The sequence below is a fragment of the Gouania willdenowi genome, unplaced genomic scaffold (assembly GCF_900634775.1).
Source record: "Gouania willdenowi unplaced genomic scaffold, fGouWil2.1 scaffold_1_arrow_ctg1, whole genome shotgun sequence".
NCBI lineage: Eukaryota > Metazoa > Chordata > Actinopteri > Blenniiformes > Gobiesocidae > Gouania > Gouania willdenowi.
The window spans coordinates 506,640-522,825 of record NW_021144952.1 but is presented as its reverse complement, the minus strand read 5'-3'; the positions used below and the strand labels follow the sequence as shown (position 1 = coordinate 522,825).

The following is a 16,186-nucleotide window of genomic DNA, read 5'->3' as shown; positions in this document are numbered from 1 at the left end:
TTTCTACCACATCTTTTCCTTCCCTTAGCCTCTCTATTAATGTGCTTAGACACAGAGCTCTGTGAACAGACAGCCTCTTTAGCCATGACCTTTTGTGTCTTGCCCTCCTTGAACAAGGTGTCAATGGTGGTCTTTTGGAAAAACTGTCAGGTCAGCAGTCTTCTCCATGATTGTGTAGCCCAGAGTCGTATAGAGAGAGAGTTGTAACAACAAAGTCCAAAATGCTTGACTGTCACGTGATTCATGTAAGACTGAATTTGTTCCCAGAAGTTAGTAGCGGGCCATTCAAATCCATTGATTCCTCGTGACATAACTTGGATTTTCAGTAATTTGTCATCAATAACTGCATTGATTGACGATAATTATACAGTACGTAGTCATATGTATGTGTATATACAATATGTTTAGGAAGTTTCACAATTTTTATTTTCCTAACATAAATTTGTATTAATAATAGTGTAAACAGCTTACCTGCTTTTTTTGACGGAGTTAAGGCCAACATTAATTTGGTTAAAAAATGTGTTAATATGTATTGTGTACAGGGTGTATTGCTTTGAATTTTCTTTAAAAGGGGTCATTAAAAAAACACCACATCCAGACAGGACACTTTGAAAACATATTTATTATGTTCATACATATATAAAAATAGACATTTGATTTTTTACTATGCGCTTATGTACCAAAATAAATTCATTAAATAAATGCCTGACAAAGTCAGAAACATTAATAACTCATACAGTTTGCTGTGCTGTATGATGATGCTCCACTTGTTCCCAAAAAGGAGTGAAAATGTTTGGCTTCCCAACCGAACCAGAGAGGAGAAAAATAGTTATGCAGAGTCAGCAAGAGCAAATTAAAAGAAAAAAAAGTATTATAATAAAAAATCTGTCAGCGATCATATTTAAACACTTAGCTTATTAAGCTTATTTGATAAAAAGATATGTAGCCTATGTGGGTATAAAACTGTGCTAAGTAAACGCTGTGTATCTGCTAATGATCTCTTAATTTTCTAATCTCTTGATTTTTTTTTTTTTTTTTACATGAAAACAACAGCAGTGTATCTCACAATTTAAAAAAGTGATTATAATAGTAATAAAAAATTAAAATACAAAAAAAAAAAAAATAAATAAAAATGTAGTAGTTTAGCAGGAGATAATCCACTAACATGCTTTAATGCAGGGGTTCTCAACTGGTCTCACCCTGGGACCCACATATTACCACGCTCATTAAATTGTGACCCAGTTTTTTTTTTTAGAATTCAACCACAAATTATTTTTTTCTCAATTAGGCTGTTGAAAACTCACGAATATAATCTTTTTTAAAACATAAATCTCTGTATTTTCCTGTGTAACATGCATTTCACAGCATGCCTGTCAAAAGAAAAGTTTTTTTCAAAATAAAAGACAAGTCCAACATGTGAGATGTTAAGTATGAATTTAGTTTTGACCAGCTGTCTGTGACCCAACCAGTACAGGTCTGTGACCCACTTTTGGGTCCCGACCCACCAGTTGAGAATCCCTGCTTTAATGCACACATTAATGTGTTTAGAAATGCTGATAATATAACATCTTCCTGTTCATAATCTAATTCTATGACCAGCAACTCTATGTATTTATTTATTTTTTTAGTTATGAAGAGAATGTAATTTGTTTAGATTTTTTTTTCTTTATTTTATTTGAAAAAACCTTGAGTACCAAGTGTTCTCTGGAAATCAAAATATGATCAGCCTAACATCAGGGAAACACTGCATTGACTTTAGTTTGTGGAAAATAGTGAATTCTTTGTCCTGCTGCTGTGGTGTTTGAATATTGAATTGAAAATTGTAAATTCCACAGCATTTTCGAGCATTTTTAACATTTTATGATAGAGTGGTTATGGCTTGTGCCTCACAACAAGAAGCTCTATGTGCTGGGTTAAAGAGTCAGAGTTTTCAACACCTGCACCTCTACTGGTGCACGTTCTACTGGAATTAATATACAGTAAGCAGAGGTGAAAGTAATGGATTACAATTACTCATGTTACTGTAATTGAGTTGCTTTTATGGGTATTTATACTTTTGTGATTATGTTTCTAAATCTGTTTATAAGTACATTTTTCAAAGAAGTAAAGCTATTCATTACATTTCTACACCCAACTGTTACGACCAGCCACTTTCTTCAGTGCAAGTTAAAGTTTCTACATTTCTCTGGTCTTTGGTGAGAGCAGACGTGTTTTCGTTTGCTCCGATAACACGACCTTGGCTACAGCTGGCTACAGCTGAATAGCCTGAACAGCCTGAAAAACTGGGCCCAAGACTGAAGGAAAATGGTGAAAAAACCGCAGGGAGGCCCTTCAGAACCCAATTCGGGTTTGGAAGAGGTCAAGGAGATGATACGCGAGGGTCTACAAAACCTATCTGCCGAGATAAAGTCGTTGGAAAAGACGCTGGAAAATTCACTGGAAAGACTACAAAGCGAAACAAAGGTACTGAAAGAAAAGAATGAAAGAAATGCTGAAGAGATAAAATTGTTGAACGCGAGAATTGAACAGCTGGAACAAAAGGAAAGAGAGAAAGATGTCATCATCACAGGCCTAAAGATAAAACCCAGGAGTGACGAAGAAACAAAATCGATTGAACAACAGGTCATTGACTACCTGAAGTCGAAGGACATTGTCCTGAACCCTGACAACATCAACTCCTGCCATCTCCTGCCAAAGAAAAATGATAACAGAGCTGTAAAAATAACCTTCACGAATATAAAATTCAAAGGAGAAATAATCAAGCAAAGAAACAAACTCAAGGGAACGAAGGTGTACATCAATGAAAACCTGACGAAACAAAATGCAAGCATTGCATGGAAAGCACGCCAAATGAAAAAAGAAGGAAAGATTTTGAAGACGTGGTCAAAAAACTGCAGGATTTACATCCAGGAAGAAGAGGACGGAAAACCAGTTCTCATCAAAACGATGGACAACCTGGGAAAATACGAAGGATCCACCTAAACAACAACATTACTGATGGTAATCATGGATATGGACCCAGATCTATATAAACACTGGAAACAAAACTCAGACTGTGATTATTTTACGGAGACCGAATTAAATGTGGAAACCAAGAGTAAAAAAGGTCTGTCATTTATTCATTTTAATTGCTAGGTGGTGGGGTGATTAAGGATTACATTAAATTTAAATTCAAAGTGTTTATTGTCATATGTGCAGTTAGAAACACGATTTTTTTTATATACAATGAAATTACTACCTTGCTTATGAACTAAGATATAATAATGTGTTTATACAAGTTAAATCTAACAGTGGAAAATACAACACTGCCAATAAAACTAACAACAGCAGTTAGAAACACGCTTATGAACTAAGATATATTACATTAAAATACTACTTTGCTTGTGAACTGGGATGTGGTGATGTGTTTATACTAGTTGGATCTGATCCCATCATCAGACAGTGGGAAATACAACACTGACGTTCAACAGCAATGGCCAATAGAACTAACAACAGCTGGATTACCCTTGATGTAGAGACAAAACAAGGTGACATTGTGGATGAAAAGGGAAGAACCTTCCAAACACCTTCGAAAGAGGAACTATTCTTGAACTGGAGGAATGCTAACAACGTCTGGCAGGGAACAAGGCCAACAAAAACAAAGATAGAGAGGACAACACTGACTGCAGATGGACGTTCAGAAGAAATCAAGAATGTTTTGACCAGAGAGACATGTAAACCCATGTAAATCTGCGATGGTAAAACAGGGGACGGGACCCGGATAAGCAAACTGCTTCTCTCGTCTCCTTTTTCGGCATGTACAAAAAATGTAAAAAAAAAAAAAGTGAATGTAACCATGTCGGAAATAAACTGAATAAATAAAAAAAAATAAAATACCTATTGTTGTTTTATGTTGTTACCCACATGGCACATTTGGTATGACACTGTTTTACAGTTCATAATTGTAGCTATACTTAGAGCCTGATACATTTTTTATTCTTTAAACTTATATTCATTGGTTTTATTTTATTTCATTTTGACTCTTATTTTATACAGATGTCTTTGTATAAAGATAAATCAAGTTGTAATTGTGCAAGATTTAATTCTTTTTTTTAAGTTTATTCATGAGATGTTTATTGAATACATACCTCTGACGTTCTAGAAATAATAATAATTGCTTCAAGTTAGGCAAAAAAACAGATTTGGAATGTATGCATTATAATGTTAGATCACTTTGTTTTCATTATTAAACCTCAGATTAAGCTAATCTTTCTGTGTCAGAAAAATGATTCTAAATGTCATATTACATAAATAATGTCTATGTGTGAGCTAACTCAGTCTGTAAGAAGAACTGATGAAGAAACATCCTGTGATGAAGATGAGCTCAGGTTCTAATGGAAAGTTAGTTTATTAAGCACACAAAGCATTTCACCAAGTTCAAGTTTTTATGATTTTATTTAATATAGTTTAAATCAAAGCAGTCCATGTAGACTAGACTACTGCTGTCTCATTCTCTGCTGTGGTGACAAACATCTGGGACCATCTGATCTCTGCAATCACACAAGACATTTTACACGTGTACAAAATAACCTCTATTTTTATATTTGGCATTTTGATATTAAACATTCAACTTCAATTCAATTCAACTTTATTTATACAGAGCAAAATACAACAAAGTCATCTCAAAACGCTGAACAAAATATAAAGTCCATAGTAAAAAAGAAGAATGAACCCAACAAGATCCACATGATTTCAAGGAGGATCTAACAAACATATTTGCTTCAACTGAAAACATTTATAAAACTCTAAAAAAATAATAACAATGTAGTAAGAAAATAATATTGAGAAGAACTGTTCCATGTTGTATTGACACAAGCATGTTTTAAAGATGGTGTTTCATTCCTGAATGGATGCCAGGGATTATTAAAAAGCATATTGAAGCACTAATACTGTGATCATCATTAGACTGGAATGGGATCATCATTACACAGCAGCTGCTATAATAGGACAATAGGGGATGATGTTGCAACATTTACATACAAGAGGATAATGATTGATTTTGTCAGGAGACAATGGTCAAAATATTAACAGATTATCTATTGTTTTCTTTTTTTTATAAACATATAGAGTGCAGACAACATTGCATTAAATGTAAAATAGATGTCAGAAACAGTCAGAGACATGCTAAAGAAGTGTATGCCTCTCCACTCAGTCTGAAGTTACAGATGTGGAGACAGATGTTGCATTTCATACAAAAGGAAATGGTTCCCTCTACTGGGGACAACTGAACATTCAACATAGAATACAGCATGAAATACTAAAGTTCCTAAAAAAATAAAAACTGCCATCATTTCAGTGGTTTTTACAATGTGTTCAGGATACCTGCTCTCTCTCTCTCTCATTTCAATTAAAAACAGCTTTATTTGTATGACAAACATGTTTACATCGCCAACAATGTGTTATAGAACAATGTGTACATTTGTTTTTGGAGTCAGTTTGTGTATTTGTTTCATATATAGTATAATCTTCTCTCATTTTGTGTGTTTTTCTGTTAGTGTTAGTGTATTTTTGTAGTCATCTGTCATTTTAGCTGTTTTTGGAGCCTTTTTGTGTGTTTACTTTGATGGAACCTGGTTTAATCACGTTGTCCTTTTCCATTTCATCAAATATTGTGCCCAGAAACTTATTTTCATGATCTATGTCAATATTTACACCATCTATCAATAACTGTGCAGGAGCATTGTTTTTGCAAATACCAAACAACATTAATTTAGTTTTTAGTAAGACCTACTTAAATTCAGTGATAATTTGTTCCTATTAAACCACTTGGTGTAAAAAAAAATAATAATAATTGGCTCAATTTAAGCAAAACATAAATGAATTAATATTTTTATTTTTATTTTTTTAATCTGCATTCAGACATCAACACTCTCCAAAAAAACAGATTTGGAATGTATGCATTATAATGTTAGATCACTCTGTTTTCATTATTAAAACCTTAGATTAAGCTAATGTTTCTGTGTCAGAAAAATGATTCTAAATGTCATATTACATAAATAATGTCTATGTGTGAGCTAACTCAGTCTGTAAGAAGAACTGATGAAGAAACATCCTGTGATGAAGATGAGCTCAGGTTCCAATGGAAAGTTAGTTTATTAAGCACACAAAGCATTTCACCAAGTTCAAGTTTTTATGATTTTATTTAATATAGTTTAAATCAAAGCAGTCCATGTAGACTAGACTACTGCTGTCTCATTCTCTGCTGTGGTGACAAACATCTGGGACCATCTGATCTCTGCAATCACACAAGACATTTTACACATGTGTACAAAATAACCTCTATTTTTATATTTGGCATTTTGATATTAAACATTCAACTTCAATTCAATTCAACTTTATTTATACAGAGCAAAATATAACAAAGTCATCTCAAAACGCTGAACAAAATATAAAAGCGATAGTAAAAAAGAAGAAAGAACCCAACAAGATCCACATGAACAAGCATTTAGCGACAGTGGGAAGAAAAAACTCCCTCTTTTTTAAAGGAAGAAATCTCCAGCGGAACCAGGTTCAGAGGTGGCAGCCATCCGCTTCAACTGGTTGGGGTTAGTGAACAGAGGGACAAACAGAAAAGGATAGAAGAATAGTCCATCCATGTGTCCTAGACAAGTTGAGCCGTGAGCCATCGATCAGGAACCGCCATCTCCAGCATCAAGACACCTGAAACAGAAAAGAGAGTGGAGGGTGAGGAGAAGGCACAGATTGCAGGAAAAAAAATAAATAAATAAAAAATAATATATACATATATTAAAAAAAAATCCATGTGTTTATTGTCTTTCTGTGTAAATAAGAGGTTTTGCTTACATTGTTTTAGTGAATAGAAGTCTTTCTGTCCTCTGATGTCTCCTCCTGAGGCTGAGTGTGGGACACTTCAGTGGGCTGTTGTGGATGCTGGTGCTCCCATCCTCCATCTTTCTTCTTCTACACCTCCATCAGTAGATGCTGGCACTCCTGTCTGACACTTTACAGGCATTATTTTAAAGTAACGTCCATTTTTACAATAAACATGTGTTCAGTGTCTTTCTGTGTAAATGGGAGGCTTTGCTTACATTGATAGAAGTCTTTCTTCATCTCCGTCCTCTGTTGATGTCTCCTCCTGTCCTCCATCTTTTCTTCCCTCGTTCATCCCACATGCTGGGAATAAAAAGTTTATCTTTAACTCTTAACAACCTAACTTAACATAATATACATGCATGTTTTATTAAAGTGACAGGAGAACCACGCCGACTGTGGCCCATCATAAAGAAACTAAAAATAAAATGCTTACTATCTAAAAAGGTCCTGGTGCCAGACGCTGCCTGGGACATGAACTGTCCCGCAAGACGCAAAGGCCAGCTATGACTTACCACCTACAACAACTATTTACATAACGGTCAAGACACTACAGAGGTCAAAAACACAGAAAGTTGATGATATACACAAACCTTGGTGCAAATACAACTATGGATAGAGCTGGAGACTCCTCAGTGTTCCACGTCCAAGTGCAGATCCACACCTTCACTGTCAGGGTCACTGTAAACAAAGAACTCAGAAATATTACAAGCAAACATGTCAAACTCAGCTGCCTCTATTAGGACAGGAAGTTGGGCCCACTCTGGGTCTAAACCCAGGAGGTCGACCCACACTGGTTCAGAACCCAGAGGGTCGGCCCACTCTGGGTCTAAACCCAGGGGGTCGACCCACACTGGATCAGAACCCAGAGTGTCGGCCCACTCTGGGTCCGAACCCAGGGGTTCGACACAGTCTGGGTCGACCAACTCTGGGTCTAAACCCAGGTGGTCGGCCCACTCTGGGTCTAAACCCAGGTGGTCGACCCACACTGGGTCTAAACCCAGGTGGTCGACCCAGTCTGGGTCGACCACCTCTGGGTCCGAACCCAGGGGGTCGTACAAGTCCAGGGCCAAAGCCGGAGCCTCGACCCAGGGTGGAACCAAACCCTCAGGTGAGGCCCACTCATGGACTAAATCTGAAAAAAAGAAAAAAGAAAAACATGGTTAATAAAGAGTGATATTTCAATTCAATTTACTATGGTTCACAATAGTAAGAAATATAATTATTAGATGTATTGTATTTCCTCAGACCTACACACAGTAATGTATATATGGAACAACAACCAAACAGAGGGGTATTGCAGTAATGTGTGATCTAAAACATGCTACGTTTTATTAATTGTTGCAATGCTTTTTTAAACTTTGGATTGTACATGCTTAAACTGTGAATAAAAAAATATAATTAAATAAGAGGAAAAAAAATAAGCCTTTTAAACTTAAATAAGGAGAAATATTTCTACATCAAGAAAATAATCAATGTAGGAAATAAAGTATGTAGTAACAGATTAAACATCACTGACATGAGTAGAATAAACCAAGAAATATTAAATTACAAACAATGCAAACAGCATCCATGGTAAATACATTTTACCCAGTCAGCAACATTCTTTAAGTCTAAAAAACAAACCAAAACAAAATCATAACAGCTAATTCAGGTGCTCATGGGAAGTGTAGTGAAGTCAAAGTATCCATTTTTTCTATAAAATGTGACAAATGGACTGAAAATAATGTAGGAAATAAAATACACATTTCCATCAAAGCTACCTCAGAACAGGACTTAAGTAAATAGTAAATAAAACTCTGTAAAACAGTCTCAGCAGCCCAAACGCTCACTACAAGTATCACATCAGAGTCAAATTATCACAAAAACAAACGTTAAACACATGAAAAATGAAAACTATCAACCATTTTCTATAGGTCTTTAATATAAATATAAACGCCTTAAACCTGATTCAGACCTAGAATAATGACTATTTTAAATCATAACACGTTTGATGCTAAAATGATTAAAGTATGAATATCAGATAATAATAATAAAAACATGTCTTACCTTGGGCCATGCGCGGGGCCATGGTCACTTACTGGTCTAACGTCTTCTTCTCCTCCTGGTATAAAGTCTTCTTCTGGTCCTGGTATAAAGTCTTCTTCTGGTCCTGGTCTCAAGTCTTCCTCTGGTCTGGTAAAAGTCTCGTAAAGACTTTCTGTGTGTTTTGTAAATGTTTCTCAGCTCAAAGTTGTTCACAGCTCTCCTCTCTCGTCTCGCTGCTCACAGTGAACGTTGGACGTTAACAGGTGACTTTAAAAGTCGCATCCTCCTCGTTGCCATGGCTCTGACGTCAGTTCACGGACACGCGTACAAAACTGAACAAGTTACACGGCCCATTTTTTTATTTTTTATTTGTGAGCATTATTGTGGGATATTTAAACATTTTATGACCTCTAAAAATAAAATATTTACATGGGGTGACTATACGTTTGTTTTACCAGCTCATTACCACTTATAAAGTCCTGTCCGGTGCGTAATATTCATGGTAAATACTGGTGTCCCACGGACCCTGAACGTAGCACCGAAATCACATTAGGCTGCTTTAAACTGTCATAACTCCGCCAATAAATGATCTATTGAATAAATTCTAACAGTGTCTGAAAGCTAATAAATTGATCTTTACAGCCAATGTGTCATGACTTGACACCTGATTTTTAATGACACGTGTGACGAAGTCTATTAAAGAGGCCAATGATCAGAGGGGCAGATAGAGAGAGAGCAAGTAGGATGAAAAGCACCAAATAACTCCTGATTTTAATTAAATAATGTCAGCAAAAAAGACCCTGTTGCACAATAAATTCTCCATTGATGTTCATTGTTTACTGAGGGATTTGAGAATAAAGGAGCCATGTAGTGCAATCTCTTATTGACAACAATGCATGTTTTGTTATTGCAATTAAATAAATGATATTATTTTATTGCATAATTGTGACCATCACCAGCCCTCCCTAAGGAAGGGTAAGAAACACTTTATTAAAGGGAGAATATAAAAAGAGAGGGCAGTGTTACACCTATCTGAGGGGGAAGGGAACAGGGAAGAGGGTGTCAGGGTAGGAACATGGAAGGGGTGGTGAATAGTCGATTGTTTTAAGGTGAGAGTGAAATGTGATGTTATAGTTGTGCGTATTGTGCTTATGTTGTGTAATCAGTTAAGCCAGTCTGGTGACAAGTGTGGAGAAATTGAAGCAGGTGATTTATAGGAAGTTAATGTAAGATGAGTTCAATGTCTGGATGAATAAATGTCTTTTAGCAGCTCATTTTTACTTTGTGTACATTATTAATGTGTACTGTAAAGTATGCTTGTAGTGTGTGGTCAGAGTTTTAGAACAGTGTATAAAGTTTGTTAGTTTAAAGTGTGTGTGTGTGTGTGTGTGTGTGTGTGTGTGTGTGTGTGTGTGTGTGTGTGTGTGTGTGTGTGTGTGTGTATGTGTGTATGCCTAAGTGCATTAAGGCTATTGAGGCATGCTACATCAGAGTGATAAGCGTTAAAGCGTAAGTAGGAATTTTTCAAAACCAACCACGGAAATAAAATACAAATCTTTTTACGCTGTCATTATCTGTCATTAACATAAATAAAGTGTCATGAAGGCTGTTATTGAGTATGTTTGCTAAATTATGACAATTTGCTAAATGATGACATCTTTGGAGCTATGTTGGCATTTTTTGGGTTAAGTGGAGGATCTAATGGGGTTTGGTAGAGTTATGGGTAACAAACAAAACCTAATGACAGCCTTCATAACACCTCATTCATAATGACAGGTCTCATGTTATAATAATTACAGCATAAAATGTCAGCGTTATGTTTAAAACTTCAAGTAAAGTGTTAACCATTATTATTTATTTGTTGCACAGGCCGGTGGCTGCACTGTAAAAAAAAGTCCGTAAAATATACAGCAAAAGACTGTCAAATTCCAACAGTAAAGTAGCGTAAAACCCAAAACGTCCTTTTACTGTAATAAATACATCGAATAAGAGTTAATTGTGAAACTGGACAAAACTTCAACTTTTACTGTAATAAAATGTTGAAATGATAAAGACTTTCTGTAGAAACAAATAAACATACATACATTTTAAAAGTAAATATCGTAATGAAAAAAAATGTTTGAAAACCTTAGATTTTACGGCATTATTCGGCCAAAACTACATCTTATGGGGTTGTTTACATTAGAATTTACAATATAAATCTGTTGATTGCTAAGCAAACAAAAACCTTCATTTTTACAGAAGCAAAATGTTAAAAAATAGGGTCCACTGTAAAAATACAACCAGTAAATACTATTAAAAAAGGCAAATATCAGCAGCAAAAGACAATAAAATTTTATCTTTTTTTATTTATTTATTTTTTAATTCAGATACTGATATGCACATTAAGAGTTTGGTCTGCTGTATAACATTGTTTACCTTTTCATAAAAAAAATCAACAGCAAAAACATATGTATAAAATAAAGTTTAAGGTTGCTGAATAAAATTGATTTAAATAATCGTTTTTTAATTATATATTTAAAAACAACTTCATGTTCTGTTATGTCTCACGCCATATTATCAGACCACCTTAAGTGTTTTAATTTAAAGTTAAATGGGTCCTCTCAGTTAAAGGTACTCTCCAATACTATAGGTGGCGGTAGTGCACCTGCAACACCAGGTGTCAGTCGCCAAAAAACAAAACGAAGAAGAAGAAGAACACGTCATCTGACAAAGACCAATAGCGTGGCTCGCTGCTGAGACGTGTACAGACCGCTCTTTTTACCTGGACACCTGGTGACCTCGTTAACGGACGCAGTTTTGAATTCGTACCAGCGCCATTTTAGGTGCTTGGACCACAGCATCTTTGGACTTTTTAGACATCCTGGCAGCTTTAAATGAACTCGTGAGGTGAGTACATGTGACTTCAAGTTATATCTGTCATAAAAACCCACCAGCACAGCTATGATAGATGTGTTTATTAAGTTAGCATTGCTGTGGTGAGGAAAGCATTGCCCGTGATTAATTTCTGTGTTTGATATGCTTAATTTGTTAGGGATGAATTACCAAAGTACCTGAAGACATGTTAACCTGTAATTTATGTGGTAAAGTACTTTAGTCATCATTGTAATTGTTCATTGTAAACTGCATCGGAATGAACCACGTTTATTTAGGTGTAATGAAGCCGACTGCTAGCAGACATGTACCAAGTATGGCACGTTTAAGGCAAATTTTCTAATTATTTTTTCCTTTCTTTTTACAATATTACTGTTTTGTTTTTGTGAAGAGCATCAGAAGAGAGTGACAGGTGAAACAGTGTCAAGACAACAGCGAGAATAACATGCTGAAGATGGAATAAAACCTTGGCTGGAAATATTTGGTATGTACAGTATTTTACCATTTTGACTACTTGGATGGTCTAACTCTTAATGTTACTGACTGTGTATTTAGTCATTTGATTGTAATATGTAGTCTGTGCATTTTAGGCTCTGTGGTTATGTCTTAAAGGGGACATATCATGCTAAATCCACTTTTTTAGCCCTTAAATGCATTTTGATGTATATTTAGATTGTTTAGAAGTACAGAAAAGTTCAAATTAGTCTCTTCAGGTGCTCCGTTGATATCTTTATATTCTGTTTTGGTCATATTTTTCAATCTGTTTCGATTTTTCGATTCTCTATTACGTTTTTTGAACAATAATGTCAGCGGAACTGCCAAATTAGGACATCGACTCCAGGCCCAACACTTCGAGCAATCCGCCATTTTTATTTCTCGCTTTTATTTTGTAGTCCAAGCTCCAGGATGCAGAAGTTGTGAGAGGATAAGTCAAAATGTTTGGTTGTTGGATGTAGTAACCCACACGCTTCATTACACTGTCTCCCAGCATCAGAACCTTTTCAAAGTGCCTGGTTGAGTTTTATTTTTCACGGAAATGTACCCACATCTGTGGGTAAGGTCATTTTTGTGCGCGCGCAGCACTTCAAGGATGACTGCTTCTGCAACCTCCGCCAGTATAAAGAAGGATTTGCCGAAAGACTTTGTCTGATTGAGGGGTCAATTCCTTCTATCTTTGGAGACGACGAACAGAGCACTTCGGTAAGCTGTAAATAACGCTAAAAAGTGTTATGATAAGACGTCCCTGTCATTGTTTTGTTAGCGCTGTGTGCTCGTTTTAGATCCTTGATGATATGGCCTACGTGGTTTAATTTAAGTCTGAAGTTTTCATTAGTCATTTCATTTTGCCGTTTTTCTCTCCGAAAAGACTATTAAAATGCATTTTGTGACGTTAGCTTGGCGCTAGCGTTAGCTCGGTACTTGTGTTAGCTCACTTGTTAGGGTTCTGCAGGTTCATCATCTTCATTTTCATCTCGCTCCGCCGGGTCAGACTCTGGATCAAACATGTAAGGCTGGATGGACAAGTCTTCTGTTGTTGACATTGTGTAAATAACGTGTGAATAAACTTTTTCTGCGCCGCTACATGGCCATATCTCTTCTATCAAACTACAAAAATGGTCGAGCAGGGTGGAGTTAAACCTGGAGAGGGGGCGGGGTATGAAGTGTCTCATTTGCATTTAAAGAGACCGCACCAAAATGAGTTGCTCTTAGAAGCGCATCAGAAAAGGGGTCTGGGGAGCTATAATAATGAGGAATTCAGACCCAAGCAGTGCAGTTCCACTTTATATAGACCACAACTGTATGATTTATATCTAAAAAGGAAGGATTTAAAACCACGATATGTCCCCTTTAAACTGCTGTATTTTTCAATAGATTCACAGGCTGCAAGGATTTTTGCTCATTTATCTAAAATCCAAATTATGTATACATTAGAAATCTTTACCATTTTCTAGCTTGGTTGTGTGCCCCCAAAAATCTAGAATTTGGTCACTGCCAAAGTAAAGTTGAGAAAAAAATTCAACTATTCATTTCATACATACAAGGTTCGAGGTTACTTTATTTGTAGCATTAGGTAGATTTTTTGTTTTACCCTTTTGACACTTGCCTAACTGTTACACCGTAGTTTAAATCAAATTGTTGAAAAACATTCAGCTAAAATTACCACAACCAACTAATGTATCTTTGGTTCATTGTTTTATTATAATACATTTAAGGCATGCACATTTTTTAAATTAACTTATACCAGGAAGTAAAAAAACAAAAATTTAAGTAGTTTGGATAAACCTCAGCCCAAAGCAAACAACTACTTATGTCATTGTATAAAACTTAACGTCTAAATAATGATACTTGAGAAGTAATTTAGCCTATTACTGAACCGATACATCGGCCGATTTTTGCGTTTTTTACGTGTATCGACATTGGCCGATGTGGGCTGCTGCGTTCGCCGATCCGTATTATTTACAGAGAGCAGAAATTATTTTTACTTCTTGTTCTACATCGTCTGTTTTCATTATTTGTTAAATATTTTTTACTTGGTGTCGTTCTAACTCACCTTTGTTAATTTCAATAAATTTTCTTTTTTTTAATTGAGACTCACCATTTGTTATCATCGTTGTGTAGTTTTTATGATGTAAATTGAGGGAGCAAAAGTAGTATCGGCTTCAAATATCGGCTCAAGAAAATCAGCCGTCTGTATCGGTCATCGGCGAAGGCTGATGGAAAAAAAATCTGTATCGGCCCTAAAAACCGATATCGGTCTATCCCTAGTATGGAATAGGGATTTACATCATGAAAATTACACAATGATGATCACAAATGGTACGAGTCTCAATTTTAAAAGAACAAACGTTTATTGAAATTAATAAAGGTCAGGTAGAACGACAAGTAAAAAATATTTAACAAATATTAAAAACAGGTGATGTAGAACAAGATGAAGTAAAAAACATTTCTGCTCTTTGTATATAATGCGGATCGGCGAACGCACCAGCCCACATCGGCCAATAATATCAGCTGGCCGATGTATTGGTCATCACTCGTATGGAAAGCAGCACAAACTTGCACAGTGTCAATATTGGGAAACTTGTTTTGCACGTATTTTCTTTTAATTTCTTGTCTTATTTTTGTCATTGTTTTTATTTATGGTGTATGCCCTTTTTGTTGTTTTCTTTCTGAATGCAGAAGGGATCTAACCAGTCCACAATCAAAGCTTCATTGCCAACGTTGCTGTGAGTCTTCTGGCAGAAATGATGACACCTGTATGAATTCTTTGGTTTCCCTAAACATCACACCCTGTCTGTACGAGGCCCTCACCATCTTCAATTAAGTCTGCACCTAAAGATTCAATAAGAGGTAAGCAAGGGTATTGATCAATTTAACTAAAGAAAGATGGACAGAAAACACAAATCTTAATCAGTCTAGGTCAGGTTCATTGTCCAGGTGAGTAGTTTCATACAATGAAGGAAACTGACACTATAAAATAAGTCACCGTCACATTGAGTCATTAACTTCAAGTTCTATAATAAATCAATGGGAAACTTAAATACACTGTAACACAAATAATGATTATAATTAGGGCTGTGCTGTGTATCACTTTTACATAAATAGATTTAAGAACTGCAAACTTACTACTTAAATAATTTATCATTGGACCTGTTTTTGACAACAGGTTTTGTTCATTACTGTACATTTTGCTCAAGCACTGATTAAACTTTTGAAACTTTGTGTCCATGTTTTTCTACAGAGGAGATCCTGCCAGTCCATAGTGAACTCCTGATGGACATCTCAGTACTCCAGCAGAGCTTCTATCTTCAACATTATGTGCATTAGAAACTCCACTACACGTTTGAGTGTTTTCCTTAACCAAGGCAGGACCCAGTGACTCATTACTCTTGATCGGTCAGGGGCAAGTGACTTTTTGTTTTATGTTTATTCATTCCTTCATCGATGGGCTGACAGCTGACCGCCACTCTCCTGAACACACAGTCAGAGGACATCAACCAATCACTGATAACATAGCTCCGCCCCTTTACCCTGTCACCCCACTCAGCCAGCACCGCTCCAAGCTAAGCTAATCAAACATGTGGGACAAATCTCTGGTAAATAGTTCCTTCACAACCTTAGAGGAAGTAGCACATTTACAAAACAGGGACATATCTATTCTCTATGGGGTGTATTCTCCCATCTGGACTTAAGCGCTTATTTGCGCGCTTGCAGTTACGCGCTTCTCTTCTACTCGTATTCTTTGATCCAGGCTGCTGACACACCCACCGTGTGTAAGGAGCCAAATAGCGCGTATGTGTGAATGAAGGCGGGTTGATGAAAACCAACAGGTCGGGGAATTAGAAACACAACATTAACCTGGTTTCCATTACAGATTTTAGCAAAAATGAAAGCAATATTTCTAAAGTTTCCACAA

At 36.0% G+C, this 16,186-nt stretch overlaps 1 long non-coding RNA gene across 1 annotated transcript; it reads left to right on the top strand.

Annotated features, from left to right (window-relative positions):
* The first annotated feature begins 11,620 nt into the window (after positions 1-11,620).
* Positions 11,621-16,186, top strand: LOC114458876 (uncharacterized). The gene is made up of 3 exons (XR_003673169.1): positions 11,621-11,787; positions 12,164-12,256; positions 15,512-16,186. It is a non-coding gene; the product is annotated as an uncharacterized LOC114458876 (long non-coding RNA).